The sequence below is a fragment of the Panicum virgatum genome, chromosome 1N, assembly GCF_016808335.1.
Source record: "Panicum virgatum strain AP13 chromosome 1N, P.virgatum_v5, whole genome shotgun sequence".
NCBI classification, from domain to species: domain Eukaryota; kingdom Viridiplantae; phylum Streptophyta; class Magnoliopsida; order Poales; family Poaceae; genus Panicum; species Panicum virgatum.
In genome coordinates, this window is record NC_053145.1 from 27,386,567 (window position 1) to 27,409,144 (window position 22,578).

Sequence of the window (22,578 nt, forward strand, 5' to 3'; positions counted from 1 at the left end):
TTATAGTCGAGACCATAATTTACAATATCATAACAGTGTCCGCTCATGCCTAACTTTTACAGATCAAGGAAGTAACTGTTGGGATCTTTGTACCCGAAGGTTGCTCGGATACTAGACAGACAAAGACTGGGAACTAACAAAATACTCAAAGACCTTTGGATTACTTAGAGAGAGCTCTTCCAAAGATCAAAAAGTTGTTGCAGTGTAGAAAACTAGGGGTATTTATACCCCCAATTCTCGCGGTGCATTTATATTTTTGCCCATAAATTTTCTCCTTATATCAGCACTTTTAGAGCCCTAGACTAGTCTTTTTTTGCTCTGCAGTCGAAGAGTCGTTTACGTCACGCGAGCTTCTCCGAGTCATAATTGGCACTCTTCTGCCAGTCATCCGGAGGTTCCTGAAGGCTTCGAGAATGCACCGCCTTTTGGGCCACGCCTTGGCGACCCGGGACCGAAGGTCATTTGTGACCCCAACCCTCTCTTGTAGATATTGTGGCACCTTCGATTGAACCCTTGTGGAGAGGAGCACCCTCGGAAGGGACCTTTTGACCTGCGAACCAATAGAAAGAGTAGCTGCCATTGCACCTGTATTCTCCAAGTACGTATCCTCCGGAGGTAGCGATCCCCAATAGTAGCCCCTCGCCGGGGGGGCGGCCATCGGCCCCTCCGGTCGGCGACCAGGATTCACGTAACGTTCTTCGGAGAAAATGTCTCCCCCTCGCATGTCAATGCTTCACCACAGTTTCGGAGGTTATGAGTAGGGGGAGCATTGATGTGTCGATGTTTAATTGGGTGTCGATTCAACTTCTTCTCGATTTTGGCGCCAAGTTACTGTGCAGTTTTACCGCGTCAATAAAATGTGAAGGTGGGGGTGAAAGGGGCGTACTCTTTGAGTTTTTGCAACCCTTGCTTTCCTTTTGAGCTGAGCCACGTGTCAGCTGCTGGTTTGTCGAGCTGTGTGCGCTTTTGCTGCGGAGGTTTCTTTCTTCTTTGAAGGTGAAGTTTGCTTTTCGGTTCTGTTCCGAATGTTCTTGCTGTGAGTATGGCTCGAATTAGGCAGACCACAAGTCTCATCGAAGGTTCGCTTTATCTTATTAGTGCTTTGTTTATCTCTCAGCCATGGTTAACATCATGCGGATCACTCGGAGTGCATATCGCGACACAGGCGCTTCTGCAGGCTAGACCGAAGGTGATGCGCCTCAAACGGAGCAGACCCATTCTAGGGGCAATTTTTCAGGGGTCTCGGCGAGTGTTTCTGATTTGATGGCGCCAGAGAAGCGTAAGACCCTAGTTCTTGGACGTTCGGTTGTTTACAAAAACACAATAGACTTTTATATTTCGAAGGGGTTTTTTAAGGACGGAGATTGCAGGCCCCAGGAAGGGGAGATCATACTTGCCCCGAAGGAAGGGAAGGTTGTAGTTTTCAGGGATTTTTTTAAGGCTGGTTTGAGATTGCACATGGATCCCGTAGTCCCCTTGCTTCTAGCGCCTTTCAACATGAAGCTTCATCACCTCACCCCGAATGTTATGGTCCAGTTGTCGAAGTTTCTGTGGGCCGTTAGAACCTTCAGTGGGGAAGTCTCGGTGGATGCCTTCTACAGGCTTTTCAAGCTTCGTTGCCAAGCCCGGAAAATCATTGAGGAGGGCAAGGTTGAACCCAGCGAGGCACAAAATGCTTGCTGTACTTTTGTGCCTCGGAAGAACAACAAGAAAGCCAAGCTGCAGCGCATTGGGCTATCTTCTGCCCATAAGAATAAGTGGGAGGATGACTGGGTGAGGTATTGGTCCTATGCGAAGGTTAAGTTGTCAAAGCCAGAGTCTCCTTCGGAGGTTTACTACCCGTTGGCTGCATTGAAGTTTTTGAGCACACTTATCAGCCCGGGTTCAACAGACTTGCTCCTGAGTTTAACTCTTGCGTAGGGGCATTCACCATCGCTAGCCGGGCGTAAGGAGGTCGAGACATTGTTGAGGAGTTCATTGCTGCCATGATTTGTCCACTTTCTCCTGGCTGGTACCCCTTTTTGTTGAGGAAAGTGAGTTTTCCTTTTCTGTCCTGCGAGATCGATTGCCCCATTTCTGGGCTGAGAAAACCCGAAGGTTTGAGTGATCATACAATTGTGTCCGAGGTGGAGAGAGATGCCTGCAACCTTCATGGGCCTTGGAGACGAAAAGAGTATGATTCCTTTGTTGCTATCTGTAAGCATGGGGCCAACTTAATTGATTCTTTGAGGGGTTGAAGTTGGCCTACGAGGCTCGCGCAGTACCTCCGCTCCCTATTAGTCGCGGGTAGGGGGTTGGCAATGTTGGGTCTGAGTTTCCCACAAAGGGGAAAGGGAAGGGGAGGGTGAAGGTCGAGCACTCTAAAGCTGGCCCGACAAAGCCGTTAGAGGGCGAGGACACTTCGAAGCCTCCGGTGTCGTTCTCCGCGAAGCCTTCATCCATGAAGGTTGCAGTCGCCTGAGCCGAGAAGAAGAAAAGAAAGGCTGGGGACATGAGTGCCGATCTCGCCGGCACCGATGGCTCTAGTACGGTTTCTTTCATGAAGGAGTTGCGAAAGACTGAAGGAGGAGAAGGCTGGGGTGGTGAGGGCGCTGTGTGGTCACTTAACGATCTTTATGATGAATATGGAACTATGCATGCAGGTTCTGGGACTGTCCTGGGCATTGCTAACACTAGAATGAGGCTTCATTTGAAAGGAATGTCCAAGATGAAGCGACGATGTTTGGCTAACATCATGGTTGCAATGTCTGAGGACGAGGGCGAGGACGAGCGAAGCCCTGCCGCCAAGGCCCCGAGGGTAACTTCCCCAAAGGTTGTTATCCTTGCGGGCGATGTATCAGGAGGCAAGGGTGAGGCGGAGACCGAGGCGCCCAAGGATGTGCCTGTCTCTGCTAAGGGTCAGGACGCTGAAACGGCACATACCATCAGGCCTGGCGATACCTTGGCCGCGGGGACGTCCGAAGAGCACCCACCGGAGGGGACCTTCGATGAGAGAGGTGAGTTCCTCTAGTGTAGTCAACATCGAAGGTTTTATTTCTAATTCCCATTAATCCTCTATAGCTATTGCAAATTCAATGCTAGAATTGGCCTGAATCATAAGCGAGGTGGAATTGAAGAGGTTTACCAAGGCCGTGGCAAATTCAAGGCACTTGAGATTGATGATGCAAGTGAGTTTCTCTTTTTGTGTTGTCGTTTACCTTCGGGTGATTGTCGGCTATTTTGGTGGCCAGGCATTGCCGAGTGAGACGCGAGGCTTATGCATTCTCTTTTCGTTTTCCAGGGATGGAGGCTTCTGTTGCTGGTTTTAGCCCTGCGGCGATTGCGGACATGGCCGCAACTCTTACTCAGAGTGCGGCGATGGTTACCCGCATTGTGGCGCGGAAAACCTCAATTGAGAGCTCCGACCGGGCGATATAGGGTGGGGAGCTTGCCCGTCTTAGGAAGGAGGACGAAAGGATGGCGGCTTTGGTCAAGTCTCTAGAAGATTTAAATGTTTCTCTTCAGAATGGAAACCAGGTTTTGAAGGAGGGATACGCCGAGAAGAGTAAGATTGTTGAAAAGTTAGTAAAAAGTCATGAGGACAACAAGAAGGTTATCGAGAACCTTCGAAAGTTGGTGGAGGAGGACGAGAAACAAGTGACTGAATTGAAGAAACAAGCATGTTCCTTCAACTCCTCTATGGCATGTATAGCAGAACTTTCTTCTTGATCTTTCTTATCATTTCTCTCATCAACTTGAGGCATAAAGCTATCTTCTTGCTGCTCAACAAAGCTCTTTTTGGAGTTGTGTTGTTTATTTTCTCTTCTTTTAGAACTAAAATTAACTGAAGAAAGTTTTGGGACAGATGTCCTCTCTTCTTGCATGGAGTTGATGATGACTTCTCACCAACAACAGAGGATATCTCTAAATGTAGCTTTGCATTGAAGTCTTGTCTCAAATTAATGCTCCTTGTGATCTTGTCTTGCTGCATCTTCATAATTTTCTTCTCTTATCTAATTGCACCACTTAGAAGATCTTGAAAACTTCTAAAATACTTTCCCTCAAGTGCAGCAGCAATATCATCATCATGACCGCTCTCAAAGTATTCCATTGCATTCATGTCATCAAGAACATTTGCTCTATGCAAGGAAGAATATATCTTATCATAATATACTTGGACAGATTTACTACCTTGCTTCAGATTCTTCAAACTCTTGACCTTCTTCAAATCTTTCCAATTCTTGATGAGACGCTTCTGTGGATTTTGCTTCCACCAATCAAGAGCATAATCTTCAAACTCAAGTACAGCTCGTTGTATCTTTTTGGATTCTGAAAAACCTTGAAGTTCAAGTTCAATTTCCATTTGCTCTTGCCATTCAAGAAACTCTTCTAGATCAGTACTTCCATAGAATAGAAGATTGGTGTATCTCTGGCCTGCCATGGTTAATGCATATGCAACAACAAGCTTATATGTGGTATAGGATAATATGTGGAACTCTCACAATCTCACCTCTCTTACCAACCGAAGCTCTTATGTTTCCGTACAGATCACAGAAGTAATCCATGTGGTGGTAAAGAGGAGTGATAATTGAGTGAATACAAGATCAAGCAAACTGTACACGATGGTTTTTATGTGGAGCTTGGTAAAGGATGATACACAAGGGGCAATCTGAATTCTAGTTGTTGTAAAGTTAAATAGCAATCCAAACTAGAGATCCAATGCCTAGTGCTGATCACAAGATATAGAAGATATAATTGATGCAATACACGCGCAAAATAAATTTCAGACTTGATGTAAACAAGGATTATGCTAGCGATGGATGGTTCACAAGGAATCTCCTAGCAAAAATTGCACCAAAGGAAGATAGCAAACTGGTTACACAACTTGATATGAAAATTCAACACTTGTGCATACCAACAATCTGATCTCCCTCCTTTCTTTTCCAACTCTCAGAACACAATATTCTTTTTTGCTGCAACTTTTCTTTACTCCTTTTTTTACCCTTTTTATTAACAATACTCAGACAAGATCATATATAATACTTACAAAAATTAAAGGTATAAACACATGCAACCAGCAGCTCTATATGTTGATAGGATAAAAGTTTACGCAAAGGATAGAATTGGTTTACTCTTTTTTTGTGGGGATTTTTTCAGTGATATGAAAGGCACAAAAGGACACGCAAAGGATGATATGATCAGCAACTAAAAAAAGACTCTAATGGACTGAAACTTAACCAAACTCACTAGATAAACAGATTGAGATAAAAGGCTATGATAGAATTTTTTTTTTGTCTTTATGGTGGATAGGACGAAGACAAAAATATATGTAGCTAAGGGTAAAGAATCCTACCGTGGCAACACAGCTCTTGATACCAGATGATGAGTCTCGGTCCCGATCTTCATGACGTAGGATCTTGAATAAGATAACTAGCTGAAATCTCAGCCAAGATAACAAGCTGCAAGCAGCCGGATAACTAGTGAAACCTGACGCGCACAAGGAGCCAACCACCGTCTCTATACGGCAGCTTGAACCAAGGATTCGCCCAATCACACTCTCAAAGAACCAACCTACGCAGCCTACACACGAGCAGGAGCACAGATTGGGTGCCGATGACGCGGCCGCTTCTGTAATCCCAAGAGAAATCACAAGAGCAAAGGGGTAGAGATGTAACGCCCCAAGAATCGACTTACTTGGAGGTTACTACTAAGGACATTAAATTGCACAAAGTATAAATATTTTAGTATATTTTGGCAGAGTCTCCTCCGTAAATTCTAACATTTGCGGGCTCACAAGTCATATAATAGCAAGATGGTATAAATAAACAGTTTAAGAACTCCACATCGACCAACATGACAAAATGAAATTAAGCGGCATCCAAACGACCACATGACAGTCCTCAAAGTCGATAGAATTATCAAGTCTAGGGATTTATTTTAATGAGTGGCAAAGGTGTGTGCATGCTCATAATGAAGTGGCTACTCTCATCCCATGCATATTTGATCATCGGGTACCTAAAAACCAAATAAACACAAGAGTGAGTAAAAATACTCAGCAAGCACAACTCAGAACCAAAAGAACAACTGCAAGTATAAGAACAGAAAACCCATAACCAATGAAACAGTAGTTTCGATCTGAAATGGACGTCACCTGAAACTTCCTTTGCATTTACCAGTAAAGCCGAATAAGTGGGGCCAGCACTTATTCACAGGAACCTGAACATAAGAACCAAATTGCACAACCGGTGTTTATACAAACCTCCGGCACTTGAATGATAGGAAAGACAACACACGAATCTTGAACATTTGACAGAACCAGAAAATTATGACATGATTCTTAAAGGAATTGACTTATAAAAATAAAGACATTGAACTAACGTTGCCCAAGGCAGCAAGAAAGTCACAAACATAATCACACATCAAGAGGTTTGTCATTGCATTTGCTTTAACTTTGTCGGGAATCCGGCGCCACGCACTCGCCACTAGAATTTATCAAACCTGTGGAATAAACCACCCTTAAGAACTAGTTCACATTGACCAAAAGGCTATATACTCGAAGAAATCCCGAAATAAAAGCCTAAACCATTAACTCTCGCAATTTCTGAAAATTCAACTAATTCTATGAGTTACTCGCTGTTTGGACCATAACTTTTGATTATATTAACCAAATATAGTAAATAAATATATCTCGAACATCTACAGAAATTTTTTACAACTTTCATTACAGCGCCCAGGGGAAATTCAGCTTCTAAATACGTGGAAACTATAAAAATAGTTTCTGCGCACAGATTTTCTAATGGAACAGAGGCACAGTTTCGTTGATATCTCCTAAACCGCTAATCCAAATTGAACGAAACTAGCGCCATTGGAAAGTGTTAGATATCTAGGCAATTTTCGGTATATTTTAATTCCAAAATTAAATGTATAAACTAACAATATTTCTATGACTTTAAGGAGTAAAATAAAACATGTGAACATGTTTATACTTATCACACATATAAGCATAAACAATATAAATAACCAAAGTTTCAGGGAGTACCCTGAAGCGGGGCCGTTGCCGGAGGTATTGGCTGCGCTGTTACCAACTGGAGTAGACATCTACTCTGTTGGCCTCAGTTGAAGTAGTTGAACTAAATCGGTGCAGGAAGAAGTTCGCAGTGCAGTCCCGCGAACGGTCACCAAGATGTAGTCGACGTAGTCGTTCGGCCACCAGAATGTAGTCGACGTAGTCGTTCGGCTCGTCCACCAGGAAGTAGTCGTACAATCGGGCAAAGCCTTAGTATTTTTGAGCAGTCACGCTAAAGCGTTACCCAAAAACCTGATTGCCCGCCTATCCCGTGCAGGATCTCAAGGCGATGGGGAACTCAGTTGTTGCAACTGGAGAGGGAGAAGAGAGGAGCCGAGTTGCCTCAGTGCTCTGGTGCAGAATGGATGAGGGGAATGGCACTCCTTATATAGTGACTCAGGTGCTCAGGATCGTTGAACCTGGACACCATCAGAGTCATTTAGGTGATGCGGTTATGGCCATTAATTACAGATTTAATTGCACGTTTGATCGCACGATTAATTGCTGTCAACGGCAAAATAGCCATCACATCGCACCGCGCCACGCCGCACCGCACCGCACCGCACCGCACCGCACCGTCACGTCACGTCCGGCCGCGCACGCGCACGCGCACCGCACCGCCCGCCCACCCGGCCGGCCGCGCCGCGCCGCGCCGCGCCTCGTCTCGGCCTCGGCCTCGGCCTCGGGCTCGGCCACGGCCACGGCCCGGCCCGGCCCGGCTCGGCGAGGCGAGCGAGCGCGCGCGCGTGTGGTTCACCGTCCTCCTCTTACCGGCTTCACAAGTGGTGTACACGAAGTCCACCTTTTAAGTCGGTTGAGATCCTCCTCAATTCCTGGTACGGAATTAAGCATTGATTCCCTAGCATTAATAGTGGGCTTTAAATTCTTTTAATGTTTTAGAATGAATGGGCCAAGCCCATTACTCCAACAATCCCCACCAAGAAATTCAAGCCACACTAGAAATACCCTCATTCCCTCATTGATATACCAGTATTCGACAGAGACTGTTAAGTTGAACTTCCATCTAGGACAAAGGCTACACTTATTCACAACTGTGCAATGGACTATGCCTTGAATTGCCAGTTTTGTGCAAACAAGTTTGACCAGAGCCCTACACTGGTACTAGGCTGCATAAGCATCCCCGCGGTTTGGAGCTTATAAGTCATACTCCAGGCCCTTCATGAGTTTCTAGAGAATACCCAATTCTCATAGACCATGACCAGTGGTCAAACTCATATAGGTGTGTTCCTTTCAGATGTTCTGTAGGACAACATCTTTGTTTCAAGAAAACAACTCATTTGTTTAAAAGAAACCACCTGGCACACATTAAGGTATAGACCAACCTGCCATACAGATTAGAAGAGAAATGCACCTTATACACGGAATGAGCCCTTTTCACAAAGGTTCTCTTCTCACAGTCAGACTTTAGTTTGTTTCACCATCCTAATTCACGGGATCTCCGATCACATAGGACAGGTTTCCACTATAGAATGACTCACGTGGGTCTCAAGCCCAATTCCATAGATGCATTGTCTATCACATTTCGTGAAAGACCCTTTGTAAACTGATCTGCCAGATTTTTAGCCGTCTGAACATAGTCCAGGGCTATAACTCCGGAGTTTCTCAATTTTCTGACAGATTTCAACCGCCTTTTCACATGTCTAGATGACTTCATGTTATCCTTAGAACTATTCACCTTGACAATTACCGTTTGATTGTCACAGTTCATTAGGATTGCCGGTAACGGTTTTTCAACTATCGGCAAGTCCATAAGGAGCTCACGAAGCCACTCAGCCTCAACAGTGGTGGTATCTAATGCTGTGAGTTCTGCTTCCATAGTTGACCTCGTTAAGATGGTCTGCTTGCAAGACTTCCAGGAAACAGCTCCACCACCAAGTGTAAACACATATCCACTTGTGGCCTTTATCTCATCAGCATCAGAAATCCAATTTGAATCACTATACCCTTCTAGTACCCTTGGGTACCCGGTGTAGTGAATTCCATAGTTCATTGTCCCCTTCAGATAGCGCATTACTCTTTCAAGAGCCTTCCAATGATCATCTCCCGGGTTTGAAACAAACCGGCTCAGTTTGCTTACAGCAAACGAGATGTCAGGTCTTGTAGCGCTCGCTAAATACATTAATGAACCAATGATCTGAGAATATCTCAGCTGATCTCGCATTATCCTTTTGTTCTTTCTAAGAATTAAACTGGCATCATATGGTGTTGAGACAGGTTTATAGTCGCTATAACCAAAGCGACTTAACACCTTCTCCACATAGTGAGACTGTGTAAGAATCACCCCACCATTGATCTCTTTTACTAGTTTTATATTAAGGATAACATCAGCTTCTCCCAGATCCTTCATCTCAAAATTTTGAGATAAAAACTCTTTGACTTCCTTAATCACATTAAGGCTAGTGCCAAAGATCAGTATGTCATCCACATACAAGCACAAAATCACTCCTTCAGCCCCACCATAGCGATAGTACACACATCTGTCAGCTTCGTTCACAACAAAGCCGGCAGAGGTCAAAGTTCTATCAAACTTTTCATGCCACTGCTTAGGCGCTTGCTTGAGACCATATAAAGACTTTAACAACTTACAAACCATTCCTTCTTGACCCTTTGATACAAACCCATCCGGCTGATCCATATAGATCTCCTCTTCTAACTCTCCATTGAGGAAAGCCGTTTTAACGTCCATCTGATGAACGAGAAGACCATAAGAGGCTGCCAGGGAAAGTAACACCCGAATTGTGGTCAATCGGGCAACTGGTGAATAAGTGTCAAAGAAATCTTCTCCTTCTTTTTGGGTATAACCCTTGGCCACAAGCCTAGCCTTGTACTTTTCAATAGTACCATCTGGCCTAAGCTTTTTCTTGAACACCCACTTGCATCCAACCGGTTTACATCCATAAGGACGTTCAACGACCTCCCAGGTTCCATTAGACATAATAGAATCCATCTCACTCCTTACTGCTTCCTTCCAATAGTCAGCATCAGGAGATGAATATGCCTCTTCAATGGTTCTGGGTGTATCATCTATGAGGTATACAATGAAATCATCACCAAAAGACTTTACAGTCCTTTGTCTCTTGCTCTTTCTCGGAGCATCATTGTTATTCTCCTCAGGATTTTCTACAAGTGTATGTTCATTGTGTTCTATCGGCTCAGCAGAGTCATCATCCTCGATGAACTCTTGTCTAGATGAACTTGTTTCATCTCTCATGGGAAAAATGTTTTCAAAAAATGTAGCATCTCTGGACTCCATTATAGTACCAACATGCATGTCAGGTACTCCAGATTTCACTATTAAAAATCTATATCCAACGCTGTGAATAGCATAACCTAGAAAGATACAATCCACAGTTTTAGGTCCAAGCTTACGTTTCTTGGTTATTGGCACACTCACTTTTGCCAAACAACCCCATGTACGTAAGTATGACAGTGTTGGCCTTTTCTTCTCCCATTCCTCGAATGGAGTTATCTCTTTATTCTTTGTAGGAACACGATTTAGGACATGACATGCAGTCAATATAGCCTCACCCCACCATTCCTTGGAAAGCCCCGCTGTATCTAACATGGCGTTAACCAAATCCGTTAGAGTGCGGTTCTTTCTTTCGGCAACCCCATTTGACTGAGGTGAATAGGGAGGCGTCCTCTCATGAATAATACCATGTTCCTCGCAGAATAAAGTAAATAAATTTGAGAAATACTCGCCACCACGATCTGACCTAACTCTTTTGATCTTTCTCTCAAGTTGGTTTTCTACTTCAGCTTTATAGATTTTAAAGTAGTATAAAGCTTCATCTTTTGACTTCAACAAATAGATGTAACAAAATCTAGTACTATCATCAATCAAAGTCATGAAATATTTTTTACCACCTTTTGTCAACACTCCATTCATTTCGCACAAATCGGAATGAATTAATTCTAAGGGTGCCAAGCTCCTTGCCTCCGCGGTCTTATGAGGCTTACGAGTTTGTTTTGATTCAACACATACATGACACTTAGAATTTTTGACAAAAGTGAACTTTGGAATTAAGCTCAAATTAGCTAAGCGCATCATACAACCAAAATTAACGTGACAAAGCCTCGAATGCCAAACATTTGTTTCATCAACGTTAATAACATTGTATGCAATTTTATTACAATCATCTGACAAAGAAAGACGGAACAAGCCTCCGCTTTCATAACCTTTTCCAACAAAAGTACCAAACTTAGACAAGATACATTTATTGGACTCAAAGACTAATTTGAAACCATCTCTACACAGTAGAGAGCCGCTGACTAAATTCTTCTTGATGGTGGGGACATGCTGTACGTTCTTCAGCTGCACGGTCTTCCCCGAAGTAAACTTCAGATTTACCGTACCAACACCAAGAACACGCGCATGTGATCCGTTCCCCATCAGCAAGGAGGAAGTCCCGCCGGTCTGGTAAGAAGAGAACAAAGAAGCATCAGCACAAACATGAATATTAGCACCAGTGTCAACCCACCACTCGGGTGAACCAAAGACTGAAAGAACAGTAGGTAATAAATTACCGTACCCCGATGTTCCTCCAGGCTCGCTAATAACCATGTTGGCGGAGTCGTTGCCTTTGCGGTTCGGACACTTTGCAGCAAAGTGATCCGTACTAGCGCACACATAGCAAGCTCCCGTCTTCTTCTTCTTCTTAAAAGTGGTTGTCTTCTTAGTCTTTGGTTGGTTCTGCGGTGGCTTTTTCTTGTTCTTGTGGGAGTTGTTCTTCTGAACAAGATTGGCACTTGAAGCACCAACAACTCCTTTCCCACGTATGTCCTTTGCTCTCGCCTTCTCCTCAACATCAAGAGTCCCTATGAGTCCATCTATTGTGAACTCCTGTCTCTTTTGTTTTAGAGAAGTAGCAAAGTCCCTCCAAGAAGGTGGCAGCTTAGAGATTATACCTCCAGCCACAAACTTATTGGGTAACACACATGGGGACTCTTTGCTGCAATTTTTGAGATCTTTTGCCAGAGTATGTATTTCATGAGCCTGTTCCACTACAGAACGGTCTTCGACCATCCTGTACTCAAGGAACTGCTCCATGATATACAACTCACTCCCGGCGTCAGATACTCCATATTGAGCCTCAAGAGCATCCCACAATGCTTTGCCAGTTGGCAGCCGGATATAAGAATCCACCAGGTTATCACTGAGAACACTAATGATCAAGCCTCGAAAGAGGATATCAGTCTCATCGAACGCACTCCCTTCCTCTGGAGAGAATTGTTCAGGCTTACCCTCTTTCACATGGATCACTCTCGATAGTGTTAACCACAGTATAAGCCGCTCTTGCCAACGTTTGTAAGTTGAACCATCAAAAAGTGATGGTTTGATTGATGCAGCAAAGCTAGATACTGAAAGCCTATTAACATAATCAGGTTTTTGGATTGTTAGATATCTAGGCAATTTTCGGTATATTTTAATTCCAAAATTAAATGTATAAACTAACAATATTTCTATGACTTTAAGGAGTAAAATAAAACATGTGAACATGTTTATACTTATCACACATATAAGCATAAACAATATAAATAACCAAAGTTTCAAGGAGTACCCTGAAGCGGGGCCGTTGCCGGAGGCATTGGCTGCGCTGTTACCAACTGGAGTAGACATCTACTCGGTTGGCCTCAGTCGAAGTAGTCGAACTAAATCGGTGCAGGAAGAAGTTCGCAGTGCAGTCCCGCGAACGGTCACCAAGATGTAGTCGACGTAGTCGTTCGGCTACCAGAATGTAGTCGACGTAGTCGTTCGGCTCGTCCACCAGGAAGTAGTCGTACAATCGGGCAAAGCCTTAGTATTTTTGAGCAGTCACGCTAAAGCGTTACCCAAAAACCTGATTGCCCGCCTATCCCGTGCAGGATCTCAAGGCGATGGGGAACTCAGTTGTTGCAACTGGAGAGGGAGAAGAGAGGAGCCGAGTTGCCTCAGTGCTCTGGTGCAGAATGGATGAGGGGAATGGCACTCCTTATATAGTGACTCAGGTGCTCAGGATCGTTGAACCTGGACACCATCAGAGTCATTTAGGTGATGCGGTTATGGCCATTAATTACAGATTTAATTGCACGTTTAATCGCACGATTAATTGCTGTCAACGGCAAAATAGCCATCGCACCGTCACGTCACGTCCGGCCGCGCACTGCCCGGCCGCGCCGCGCCTCGTCTCGGGCTCGGCCACGGCCCGGCCCGGCCCGGCGAGGCGAGCGAGCGCGCGCGCGCGTGTGGTTCACCGTCCTCCTCTTACCGGCTTCACAAGTGGTGTACACGAAGTCCACCTTTTAAGTCGGTTGAGATCCTCCTCAATTCCCGGTACGGAATTAAGCATTGATTCCCTAGCATTAATAGTGGGCTTTAAATTCTTTTAATGTTTTAGAATGAATGGGCCAAGCCCATTACTCCAACAGAAAGATATCATGCAACCTACAACTTTTGTTATTGGGCCGACTTGAAATTCCTTGCCAATTAATTCGAATTCGTCGAAGAAATCAGCCTAATTCATTTGACGTAACCACGATCCAATTGTCCGTTAATTGAATCTCTACCCCAAACCTTGTGGCCATGTTTAATCAGGGTCAGCACCGTGGTATAGCCTCACCAATTTGCAAAAGCTTAGAGTCAATTAAGAAATCCTAACCTTCCTCTTGGTTCCCCTCCTGCGGACTCCCTCTCCTTTGTTCTTTTCCGCGAGCTGCTACTCCTCTCCCTTGCTTCTTTCCTGAATCTTCCCCCACGTTGGAGGAGAGGCAAGGCAGCAGATTGGAATGGCGTGGACCGTGTGTTGGCAGGGCAAGGGGCGGCGCTCGGGAGGAAGCAGCGCTAGGAGAGGGGCGGCTGCAGGAAAAGAAGATCGATTCCCTTTTTTCCCTTACGAGAGAATATAAAACTAAGCCATCCATATCGGACGGTCCAGCTTCAACGGCCTGTTAAAAATTATACGACATCCAAACCAAACAAGCTAGTAGTCAAACGGATTCGTTTCGACGAGCTCTACGCATCCATGGTGTCCGATCGTTCATCCGACCAATGAATCAAAAATTCAACTTTTGGTCAACTCCCTAATTGTCCTCAAATTGAAGTAAAAAAATAACTAAATAATTGGGATATTACATTCTCTCCCGTCAACAGAATTCGCCCTCGAATTCTTTATGTCTGATGTGTAGAAAAAAACATTGGAAATAATAATATAAACAAGGGCATGGTTACTCACCAGATGGAAACAACTCAGGGCAATTCTCACGCATTGTGACTCAAGCTCCCATGTTACCTCGCACTTAGTTTGATTAGTCCATAATACCTTCACATACTTGAATGTCTTTCATCTAAGGACTCTCTCCGATGTTTCCAGAATTCTAACCAGATGAGACTCCAATGACAGATCTTGCTCAATAGTAACCGGCTCCACAGTAATATGATGTTTATGATCCCTTAGATATTTCCTCAACATCGAGACATGTGTTGGGTATTTTAGCGACTGTAAAATAAATCTGCAAGCGCACAGATACCGTTGTAGCTTTCACCCGTGAGTATTCAAGGGTATCGTATCCACAGGGAACGTGTCTGTACTATCTCCTAACTTAGTCGGTCCAAGGACACACCAGGATATGTGGCGAGGATGGAGAGGATTCCTGCGGTAGCACTAAAGATGAGTTAAAGATCGATCTCTCGGGCAGAATACTCGCTTCGAGCACCGGCTTACCCCTGAAATGGTCAGGAGACTCCGGCCAACAGCTCTACGCTATATTCAAACGTGGAAGACTACAAAGGACCGACAGGGCTGTCACCACCTATGGCCTATCTCACAGACCGTGGGATATAAGGCAAACGAAGGTAACCCTTAGCCCAGACACCGCGTCTGCGCTATTGATTACTACTGCGGTCTAACTACATCTGTTAACCCGTAGCAAACTACAGCACTCCGTATAAATACGAAGCGATGAACCCGCGAGTAAGAGAACTAATCTCACTCAAGCAAAAGTACTATGCAATACAAGAATCATAAATACTAACTTACTCATACCAGAGGAAGCCAGCATCCGTAGAGGTACAAGACCGGAGAAGACCGCCGACAAGCCCGGCATTTCCCCGAACTACTCCTCACCCTCCTCCTACTCTAAGCACTAGCCTAAGTAGCGCTTCGCCCTTGGAATGGAGCACAAGTCTACATCTTGGCGGTGTGTGTGAGAGGGGGTGAGGGAGGCCCTTTATATAGTGCTAATAGGACGGTTCCCGCCCTCAATAAATATGGAAACATAGTGCACCGCCTTGGAGTGGATCAGGATGAACTTCCCGTCAAAGTTGAGCTCGATTGGCGCCAAAGTGGGGCCAGCCGACCATGTGGTTTGGCCGGCTCACGAGTGGCGCCCCTCGCGCCGGCTGGACACTGCGAGGTGGGCCCCCAACTTGTGTATGTCGGTGCCGGGGATTTGTACGTCAGTTTTCTATGTCAAATGGGCCTCTTTTGGATGTGTAACGCAGCAGCGATGTTTTGTGTCTCTCTGTTGTGTCTTCTGCGTGTTTTCATGTTATTCCTGACTTGTGTCCCTGCAATCAATAATTCCCCAACACTCGTGGAATTCGTTAGTAATAACTCCTACCACTACTGTTGATGTTCATTTTTCATGTCTTTATGCAGGAGTTGACGGCATATATTTTGCACTTAAGGACCATCAACAACATGGAATACATCGTGAACCCCTCTCATCGACTCAGTCAACTCCAATCAATAAGCTAATTTACCCACACACTCTTTGATCATAAACGGGCCAATAAATCTTGGGCTAAGCTTTCCCTTAGTACCAAATCTCACAACACCCTTGGTAGGAGACACCCTAAGAAGTATTTCATCACCTTCTCCAAATTCCAGGTCTCGTCTTCTCACATCAGCTTAACTCTTTTGTCTACTTTGAGCTGCTAACATGTGTTGTCGAATTTCAGCAACCAGCTCAGTGGTTTGCTGAACACAGTCCGGCCCCAAAACAGGCTTCTCACCCACTGCATCCCAACAAAGTGGTGATCTGCACTTTCTCCCATAGAGAGCCTCATATGGAGCAGAACGAATACTAGAATGATAGCTGTTATGATAGGAAAACTCCACCAGTGGTAAATGATCCTCCCAACTCCCCTTCCAAGATAGTACGCATGATCTAAGCATATCTTCTAAGGTTTGAATCGTCCGCTCAGACTATCCAACGGTTTGAGGGTGAAAAACAGTGCTCATCCTCAAAGTAGTGCCCAATGCCTTATGCAAGCTATCCCACAACTTAGAAACAAATTTGGCATCCCTGTCTGAAACAATGGTGCGAAGTACACCATGTAGTCGCACTATCTCCCGCATGTAGATAGGTGCCAAATCACCCGCTGTACTTGTGGACCGAATAGGTGTTGGTGTCTCTTATGCTCAATCTGAATAGGTATTCTGCAAGCGCACAGAATTCACCGGTGTAGCACTTCACCTTGAAGTATTCCAGAGTATCTTGAAAATCCTCAGGGAAGCACTATGGTAAAGTGTATCGTAAATCATAGTGACAACCTTTACTGAAATTATTGACCGACAAATTCAGCAGGGGTAAGCCAGATAACTGATAAGATAAGTGGCTAGGCTATGACCGTTCGACACACAGGAGATTCTATACCTTAGAGAGGTAGCAGCTGGAAGGACAACGAGCGAAGGACTCCTGAAACACTTCTAAACTACTGAGCTAGCCTCACTAGAACTAATCTAAGCTTCTAACTTGTTGTCAGAACCAGGAGCTTACTTCGGCGGCCAAAGCGAAGGCCACAGACAGTGGTGAGAAGGGGCCCAACATACTTTCGGCAATCCTACTGCTATAAAAACACCCGAACGTGGTGGACTACGAGGGACGGACAAGGCTGTCACTACTTGCCGCCTACCACTACAGTACCGTGGGGTGGAACACACTTTCTAGCTAGCACTGAGTCAGACACCACATCTGCTCTCGGTGCTAGGATTTCTCTTGAGGCCTTCAAAAGAAATCCCCCTCAACCTAGTGAACTAACTTGAGTTACACTAGTACGGGCGAGAAAACCCGTAAGACTAACTCCGACAAACAAGAAAGGGAACTTAAATTGAACAAGAGGTAAAACGTACTCCCGTAGACATGTACAAGTACTTGGTAAGGTAAAACTTGTGGAAAGTAAAGCTGACCCAAGTAAATAAAGAAGATAACTTATATTGAAAAATAGTCAAAGGAAAAGATACAAGAGCTTTATCGAGCTCCGATGACGACTACGGATCCCCGAGACAAGCTCGACTCGACTCTAACTCCCAACTACTAACCTACTCTAGACTTGAGAAGAGAGAATTGCTCCTTCAAGTGTGTGTTTACAAGTGAGGGGGACAGTGGTATTTATAGGCTTCCAAGGTCGGTAGAAGGCCGGTAATGCCGTTGGTGCCAGGTGCACGCAACTATAGAGGCGGTGCTTAACTTCCATGCGAAGCCGGGAGCCGAGAGGCTGCAAGGTGGGGCCAGACGGCCCAACCTAGGCTGACCGGCCTAGGATTGTGCCACCTGGTCACCGACCTTCTGTGGGTGGCCTCTGATCCCTCCTGGACATCGGTTCTTCGGGTATCTTTCTCAGATTCGGGTATCTCAGGCCGGGTGGCCCGGGGGAGGCTGAGCGGCCTGGCTCCGAGGGCCTCTCAACCCTCCGTTTCGCTGAGATTGCACATCAACGCTCCACATTGCCTCTGGACTGGGTGCTTTCCTCATTTGACGCTCGTGGCACTGACAAGTGGGATTTTGGGTTGATCCTTGTGCCTTCCGGGTCCATCGACAGGATATGACATGTTTGCCTTGTTCTGGAACCTTATGAACATGTCACATTGCTACAGTGAAGTTATTAGACCCATGTATGTGGAGGTGCTAGGACGGTCAGCACGAAATGTGCCGGGCGGCCGTGATTTTCTCTGATTTCGACCATCTTTGGACATTGGATTCCTGCAAACACAACTCATCCAAAACTTGTGGAACTTATTACAATCAAATAAAATATGCATGGAATATAGTGCAAAACTCAATTTATTTCCGAGAAGTTGACGGTCAAAACGTGAGATAATGGCCGTCAACAATAGGAATAAAATGAGCCACCTTACTCAGTCGGTCAACTACAACCCATATAGTGTCTCATCCCCTTGGAGAACGTGGCAAACCAACCACAAAATCCATAGCAATATCATCCCAAGGCCACATAGGAACATCTAAGGACTGCAACTTTCTCGCGGGACTCTTATGGTCAGCCTTCACCCGCTGGCAAACACCACATGAAGCCACATACTTGGCCACATCAATCTTCATCCTCTTCCACCAATAAGTTTTCTTCAAATCCTGATACATTTTATTCCCACCAGAGTGGACGGTGTATCGAGTACGATGTGCCTCTTTAAGTATATAATCTTTGACTTGAGACTTTTGTGGCACACGTAGGCGACCACGAAATCGAATAGCCCCAGAAGCATCCAAGGTGAAAACCCCAACCTTCCCTTCATGAATACTGTTGGGGACATCACCTTCGCCTGCACAGCGAAGGCCATCGGCGCTTGCGTTCGGCGGCGAGCAAGGACGAATTGTGAAATAAACCAAGCGAAGACCGGAGTTGGCCGCCTGAAGAGAAGCGAAGAGGCAGCAAGCGAAGCGAAGGGACGGCGCGCGGGCCGAAGAGAAAAATGGCGAAGGCGATTCCGGCGGCCTCTTCGCCTCGACAACGAAGACCTTCGGTTGCAAAGAGGCGCGAAGCGAGGCAGCCCCACTGTCAGCTGTAATTGCACTAAGTTGTGTCAGGTATTGTGTAATTACGTTCTTGCCCAGGGAATATTCTGAGATGCTAGCTGTTGAGGGGCAGTAAAGGAATTTTGTCAAGGGAGTAGTTGGGCTTCTGGGCTATAAATACCCCCCTGTAACTATGGAATTATTATGAAACAGAGAGCAAATGTTGTTACTTTGATTTTCGTGCCATTTGTTGCTTTTACCATTTCCTCGTGGACTTCACCCTTCGTTACCTGAACTGTTGTGACCTCTTCATCCCGGAGAGTGTCCTACACCAACAGTTTTGGCGCCCACCCGCGGTTCGTCCTCGACACGACCACATGGCAGCAAAAGAAGAAACCGAACCCCAGTGCTTCGGAGGCCAACATTTCGACCGAAGCCCTGCCTTCGAACAACATCATCGTCCCAATCAACAATAACAACAACCACGGCGAAGACCTAGAGGTCGAAGACCTCGCTGATGGAGGCCTTGAGGTCGACCTCCACGACCTCAGCATTTCCATGGAAGACATCCAAGCTATGAAGAGAATCGATGCATGCCTCGCAGAGCGACAATATCAAGCACAGCAAGCACAAGCTGGCACATCAAATGCGCCAGCAGCTGCAGGTGCGAAGGGGAAAGGCCTCCAGCTCACTCCCGAAGAGATGGAGGACCAACTAAACAAGTTCAAGGAATAGGAGTTTCGCTGCAAAGCGATGCGTCAAGCCATTCATGATTGTTTGGTGATGATGAAGCCCCCTCGTCAAGGCCCAAGACTAGTGCAACAAGTGCCTCAGCCTCAAGGGCTTCGCAGTCAACCCCCCTTCATCGAAGACTAGTACTCGGACGAAGAGGAAGGCGAGTACATGATACCAAACCAGCTTCGCCCACAACAGCATTACCCAGAGCAAAATCCCACCACACCCCTCTCCGTAGAATTTGAAGAGATCCCGTGGCCTCCACATTTCAACCCAACTATCCTCCCACAGTTCGATGGGAACTCCGATCCAAGAGATTTCCTACTCAAGTACAAAGTGGGCATAGAAGCGTCTGGAGCCGGAGCGGCTTGCAAAGTAAAAGCGTTCGTCCTGTCGCTGAAGGGCCTTGCTCAGCATTGGACTCCAATCCCCCGGCTGGTCACATCCATACCTGGGACCAGCTCAAAAAAGAGCTCACCGCTGCCTTCAGGGTGAAGCCTGAAGAGGTCAACTCATGTGCTTTCCACAACTTGAAGCAAGGGGGGTCCTCGCTGCAAGAATATCTGCATAGTCTTGTCAGGCTTCGTGCAAGAGCTCCAAACGTAGACGAGAAGACCATCATCGATGCCGCAATCGCCGGTTTGAGTCTCGGACCATGCGGAGAGTACCTCGAACGCCGCAGGCCGAAGACTCTAAGTAAACTCTTCGAGATTATGCAAGAGTACTGCATTTCTGACATAGGAAAGCGTCAGAGAATAGAAGAGATGAATGAAAAGAGGGGGTGCAACCGTGACCGACAAAACCAGTATCAGTCCGATCAAGCGAATACATCAAAGGCCGTGAACACGATCTCCGGCGACGAAGCCCGCGACTCCCGGCCTCAGAACAACAGAGGGGGGAGGAGCGATCGAAGCAATTCCAGTCGTGGTCGGAAAGAAAAACTCCGGCCGGAAACAAAAACTACCCTACTGCTGCATTCACGGCAGGGACAAAGGCCATTGGACTAATGAGTGCCCCCTCATCAAGGAGAAAAAAGAAGAATTGGAGCGAGCCACAAACAACGAGCAGCCACCAAAGTCCATCAATTCTACCCACACAAACCAGCCGCAAGGTCCACCTTCACAAATTCAGTGGCAGCCTTCGCATCAGCCCCATTGGACTTCGGCATACCCCACTCTCTCGCCATCCTTCCCAACATTCCACTACAACCCCACATATACCCCTCCAGCCCTACCAGCGCCTTCGGCTCCACATTTTCCACAAATCCAAAACCCTTCGGCGCAACATCAAGGGTGGCGCCCACAACCCCAGCCACAAACATCCAACTACCTCCCACCACCTCCGAAGCTAGAGCCCGGCACAATCCCAGAGAGAGCCAATGATCCGGTCGGAGGCACGGTGAATGTCATCAATGCCATCTCCGGCTGATCAAACGAACCAGTGCATGAGACGAAGCATCAGAGGAAAGAATACCTCCGCACAGTCTCGCACGTCTGCGAAGGCAAACATTTCTGCACCACCTGGTCTCATGTCCCAATTACCTTCTCCGAAGCTGACCTCAGGCTTCAACACTACCCGCACAATGATCCCCTCGTCATTCGTGCAAACATTGGAAGAAATTCAGTTCACTTCGCAGGAAACAACGTCGGTCGGATCCTTATCGACAACGGTAGCTCCGCGAATGTCCTCACCTGGCAATGCTTCTTAAAAATGGGGTTCATAGAGAAGAACCTGCTCAAATCCAAGTACCCACTTATTGGCTTCGGAGGAAAAAGAATCGAAGCCCTCAGCAAAATTGATCTAAATGTAACCTTTGGCGAAGGCAATACCCAAAGAACAGAAGTCATAGCCTTCGATGTTGTAGACATCGCTTACCCATACAATGCCATCTTTGGCCGTAACAGTATTATCAAGTTTGTGGTAGTCATCAATCAAGCCTACCTATGCATGAAAATTCCAACAGCCGGAGGAGTCATCACGATCCTCGGCAACCAAGAGGAAGCCAGAAGGTGCGAAGACAATGCAGCGTGCACTATGAAAAATGTGCATACCATCGAAGCCAGTAACAATGACATCGAAGAGGAGGAAGCAAAGCCATTCAGTTCCTGGCGCACCAAAAAAGAAGGGGTTACGCCGGCAGGACACACCAAAAAAGTTTTGCTCTGCGAAGATGTACCAGACCGCACAGTGACAATTGGCAAAGGCCTCGAAGAAGTCGAAAAGTCCAGATTGATATAGTTTCTGAGAAACAATCAAGACGTCTTTGCATGGTCCTCTTCGGACCTGCGAGGAGTCAATTGGGAAATCATGGAGCACGAACTGAAGGTCGATCCGAAGGTCAAGCCACACAAGCAGCGTCTTCGCACTATGTCCGAAGACCGCAAGAAAGCCGCACAAAGCGAGGTTCAAAAGTTACTTCATGCGGGGGTAATCTGCGAAGTGCAGTACCCAGAATGGCTGGCTAACGTAGTCATGGTACCAAAAAAGAATGGCAATTGGAGAATGTGCATCGATTTCACCACTTTGAACAAGTTTTGCCCGAAGGATGAGTTTCCTTTGCCCCGCGTAGACACCTTGGTAGATGCGGCTGCTGGATCGGAAATGCTAAGCATGCTAGATTGCTTTTCCGGCTATCCTCAGATATTCATGAAGAAATCAGATGAGGAGAAAACCAGTTTTACCACTCCCTTGGGCACTTACTGCTACATAAGAATGGCTGAGGGGCTTCGCAACGCTGGGTGCACGTTCAATAGAACCATTGCAGCAGTACTTGACACTCAGCTGGGCAGGAACATCTCCGCGTACGTTGACGATGTCGTCGTGCGAAGCAAGAAATGCGAAGACCATATAGCGGACCTTCGAGAAACCTTTGCCAACCTTCGCAAGCATGGGCTAAAACTGAATCCAGAGAAGTGTGTCTTCAGTGTCAGAAGGGGAAAGCTTCTGGGATGCATGATCACTGAGAGGGACATATAGGCAAATCCGGTAAAGATCGAAGCCATAAGAAGAGTGCGACCACCTTCGACCAAGAAGGATGTGCAGAAGTT